The sequence below is a fragment of the Dipodomys spectabilis genome, unplaced genomic scaffold (genome assembly GCF_019054845.1).
Source record: "Dipodomys spectabilis isolate Male_0828 unplaced genomic scaffold, ASM1905484v1 ptg000070l, whole genome shotgun sequence".
NCBI classification, from domain to species: domain Eukaryota; kingdom Metazoa; phylum Chordata; class Mammalia; order Rodentia; family Heteromyidae; genus Dipodomys; species Dipodomys spectabilis.
Window position 1 is genome coordinate 2351627 of NW_024870747.1, and position 5291 is coordinate 2356917.

A 5291-nucleotide genomic window follows, 5' to 3' on the forward strand; every position below is an offset into this window, starting at 1 on the left:
CCTATCATAGCCTTGTAAGTATCAAGGAGGACTGCTGAGAGCCACTGGTACCTGCCTAATCATTGGTCTTACTGATGTTCTGGCACAGACCTGTGAGTTCCCTATCCTCGGGTTGAAGTGGTGGGAGCTGGAGCCCACAGTTGGAATCCCGGTCCTGCCACCTCCAAATGGCAGAAGATCCTAAGAAACTCATTCTTATCCATAAGATTACCAATGGAATGTGATCAATGCCAAGATTGAATGAGTAGTTCTTGAATGATTCTAGGATCAAATTATACACAATTATATCCTAGGACACTGATCGATTTTAGTTAGTACTTCATTAAGCATTTAAACAATCACATTCATTAAATAGAGACAGAATGAAATATCTAAGAATTGGACCTCACATAGTATAAAGGGGCAATTTTTTTCTCCTAGGATTGGGATTTGAACTCCTTGTCTGGGTAACTCTGTTGCACTTTGTGGGAAGGGGAAGCTTGCCTCCTTGAAGTCAGGAAATTCAAGTCTGTTCCTTTGACCTGAATTGGATCCCCAGCACTACAAAACATCCTATTCATGTACATTTTAAATATATGATTTATATTCATATACATATGTTCACTCCATATTACACTCAGTATAGTTATTCTTTCTTGTTTTTTTTTCTTGTATTGACCGTTTATTTTATTGACTATTATGACACATAGAACATTGATTACATTGATTACATAGGATTATAGGTCTGCATATGTATTCCACTTTATACCTGACACCCAGGACTTTCACAGAAAAGGAAAAAAAAAATGTGTCACCATCAGCTTCTTACTCCACGATTAATTGTTTGGGAGTGCTGGCATCTGAACTCATGGCCTACAAGGCCAAATTCATGAATGGGTGAGTGTCAACATGCCATCCTGGGGCAAATTGAGCTGACAGGCAGTTCCCAGGACCTGAGATCCAGCCCCAGGGGTTGACAAAATATGAACAGATTGACATACGGATAACAGTACACTAATAAATATATGTTTATAGAGTGCCAGAGATGTCTATCCATTATTCAGTTATATAGACTACATTCCTACCAATTCTTAGGTATTTATTATGCCTCCATGTAATTAATGTTATTGTTTTCATCCTTAATAAACTATTAATGAAATCAGTGTCCTGAAATTATTGAGTTCCTGTAATAGTATTCTTTTAATGCTTCATAAATATTAAATAAAATCAATCAGCTTCCTGAAATCATCTTGTCTAATTTTATAGGAGAATCATTCACGATCAACTCATTCAACTGTGACATTGATAACATTCCTATGGATGGGAACGAGTCTCTTAGTATCTCCTGCCATTGGTAGGTGTCAGGTCGGGGATTTGAAATCAGGGCCTATGTTGCCACGTGGTCCTATGACTTCCCCAATAGTCCACCAGCCTTCAGCAATGCAAGGTAAAATACCCTTTGCAACAGTATCATTCGAACCCAGGAGGGTCACCTCACAAAGGAAGAAAACATAAAAAGACCATCTTGCCACATTTTTCCTGTGATTTTTTTTTTTCCCTTCAAGGCCTAGGGATCTAGGATCCCAGGATCAGCTGTGGGTCCAGTGGCTGCACCTCAGCCTAAGGTGATTGAAGCTGAAGCAGAGTTGCTATGACCCGAGTTCAAGCCCCGCTCTGGGAAAAAATAAAATAAAATAAATTTAGCTCCCTGGCTTGCAATTCCCATCATTTATTCTGCCAGGTTTTGGATTTGAACTCAGGGTCTGGGTAAATCTGCAGTGGATGAAGGGGAAGCTCACCGTACTTGAAGATAAGAACTTCAGGCCTGTTCACTAGGCCTGAATTCAAGCCCTAGCCTTTGAAAACATGCTATTTATATAAAGATAGTCTTTGTACTTACCTATAGATGTTCAGTTCATACAAGTTTGGTGTGGTTGTTCCTTGTATTTATTGTTGTATTCATTTATTTACCATTGATTTTACTGTCTATGATGACACCCATTCCGTTTATTACATTAATTACATCCTGTCACATAGCATCTAGATTTGTAGTCGTGCTCTCCATCATGCCTGACAACCAGGACTCTCAGAGAAAAGGAAAACAAGTTTCACACTCAGCTTCTTACTCCATGATCCAATTGTTGGTAGTGTTGGAATCTGAACTCAGGACCTAGCAAATTGGCAAATAGGTCAATGTGAACACACCATCCTGTGAGCAACTAAGGAGGAAGGCCATTCCCAGGATATGACATTGATCCCAGGGGAGGTCTACAATATTTATAAATTCATTGTGTAAACATAGGATCTATATTTACATATATGTGTGGACAGCATCTCGTGTTCAGTGTACTTCTTATTTTGTGTCTTATCCATGGAGGTATTGTGTATTTTACTGAGTATGGTAACAGATATAACAGTGTTTACATGTGATGACAACCTATTACCATGTCTATAGGGTTTCTTATGCGTTCTCCATCCTAGTTGAGACCCAGGACATTTGCAAGACAGGAAAATAGGTGAATTGTTTGGCTTCTCATGTCAGGATTCATATTTTGGCTGTGTTGGGATTTGAACTCAGAGCCTAGCAGGCCCAATTGAGGAAAGGGTCAAGGTGAGGACACAGGTCTGTCAGCAATGAAGGAGATAGGCCATTCCCAGGACCTGACATCGAGTGCCAGGGAGGGCCAGATAGTCATAAATTCATAATTTAAACATAGGATCTATATTTACATACATGTATGGGCAGCATCTTGCATTCAGTGCACTTCTCCTTATTTTGTTCCTAATTCATGGAGGTATTGTGTATTTTATTGGTGACAGGTATAACTGTGCTGACATGGATGACAGCCTGTTCCCATGGTTATAGGGTTGTCTATGCATTCATTCTTCATCCTAGTTGAGACCCAGGACTTTCACAGGAGAGGAAAACATTTGCAACGAATGGCTTCTGACATCAGGATGAAACTTTTGTCAGTGCTGGGATGTGAATTCAGGTCTGGGTAGCTCTGTTGAACTGTGGTGGAAGGGGAAGTTCACCATCCTTGAAGACTAGAATGTCAGGCCAGGTCCCAGGCCTGATTTGAAGCCCCAGCACTGGACAAAATAACAAGCCCATCTTTTTTAAACATAGGATTTATCTTTACCTACAGATGTGTTATGCAACTTGCATTCAGTGTAGTTATTCTTTTTATTTTGTGTCTTATTCATGGATGTATTGTATGTTTTATTGAGTATTATGACAGATATAACTGTGCTGATATAGATGTCAACCTATTCCCATGGCTATAGAGTTGCCTATATAGTATTCTCCATCTGTGCTGAGACCCAGGACTTTCACAGAACAGGAAAACAGATGGATCAATTGGCTTCTCACATCAGGGTGAAGCTTTTGGCAGTGCTGGGATTTGAACTCAAGGCTTAGCAGGCCCAATTGGTGAATGGGACATGGTGAGCACACCAGCCTGTGAGCCACTAAGGAGCTTGGCCATTTCCAGGACCTGAGATTGAGCCCCCCAGGGTGAGGGCCAATATAGTTATAAATTCCCAATTTAAACAGAGGACTCTATTTCCATACATGGGTGGGCAGTACCTTGCGTTCTGAGTAGTCATTCTCATTATTTTGCCTTATTCAGTGATGTGCTGTGTATTTTCTTGAGTATAGAATGACAAATATAACTGTGTTGACCTGGATGACAACCTATTCACATAAGTAGAGAGTTGCCTATGCATTCTCCATCCTAGCTGAGACCCAGAACATGCACAGCACAGAAAAAAAAAGGTGCAAAGACTGGCTTCTCACATCAGGGTGAATTTTTGGCAGTGCTGGGATTTGAACTTGGGGCCTAGGAGGCCCAACTAGCCAATGGGTCCACGTGCGTACTCCAGCCTTTGAGCCACGAAGGAGCTGGGCCATTCCCAGGAACTGAAATCGAGCCCCAGGGAGGCCACAATAGACATCAATGCATCATTGAAACATGGAATGTATATTCATAACTGTGTGTGGACTGCATCGATCACTTAGTGTAGTTATTATCTCTATTTTGTATGCTATTCATGGATGTAGTGTGTATTTTCTTGAGTATATGATGACAGGATGACAACCAATTCCCATGGCCACAGGGTGACCCATGCATTCTCCATCCTAGCTGAGACCCAGAACTTGCACAGGAAAGGAAAACAGGTGCAACGATTGGCTTCTGACATCAGGATGATTCTTTTGGCAGTGCTGGGGTCTGAATTCAGGGCTTAGCAGGCCCAAGAGGTGAATGGGTCCACATGAGCATACCAGCCTGTGAGCCACTAAGGAGCTAGGCCGTTCTCAGGACCTGAGATTGAGCTTCCAGGTGGGGGGTAGCTGAAGGGTGCACAACAGTCATCCATTCATAAGCAAATAAGTACATATTTGTATAGAGTAGGAGAGATGGCCACCTGTGATGGAATCAAATCTACTGTATGACTACGGATTCTTGGATCTTTCCTGATGCCTCCGTTTCAAAACTGATGATTATTGTCATGCTTCATCAAATCTTCATTGCAAATAAGCAATACCCCATGATTCTTGCCTATCATTTCCTACTTCCATCACACATGAACTACTGACTCAAAGATGACATCAATGGCATTCCATGACTCTTCCTAGTTCCATAAACTAATATCTCGGGATCTCCCTCCATACCATCTTAGTATGGTGGCTGAATTCAAGCCTCAGGCCTGGAAAACATACTCCTTATATACATTTTAAAGATAGAACTTATACTTCCATACAGATGTCCAGTCCATATCGTGTTTGGTGTAGTAGGGTTTATACTTCCATATAGATGTTCAGTCCATACCGTGTTTTTTATATATATATATATATTTTTTTTTTTTTTGTGAACATACTGTACAGAGAGGTTACAATTACATGGGCAAGATAATGAGTACATTTCTTATCAAGCATTGCAGCCTCCTCCTTTGTTTACCCTTCACATCCCTTTTCAGCCTCCCTCCGTCCCCCCACCTAATTCTCCCCGCCAACCCTCTCCCCCCGCACCAAAGTTGTAAAGTTCGTTTTCGACATGAAAACTTATACTTCTCATTGTTGCAATGGGTCCACCTGTATCCTTAAATGACATGTTTTTCCCCATCTCCTCCACAAATTATACCGACATCAAATATAGTGAAAGCAGGAGTTATACTGTGGGGAAGGGACATACAAAGCAACAAAGAAATAAGCCAAGCCCAAAGAAACACAGGTCCCATGGTTTCCCTTATTTGCAATATCTAGTATATGTATGAGTCAAGCTGAAAAGGTCAGATAATGTGATGTTAGG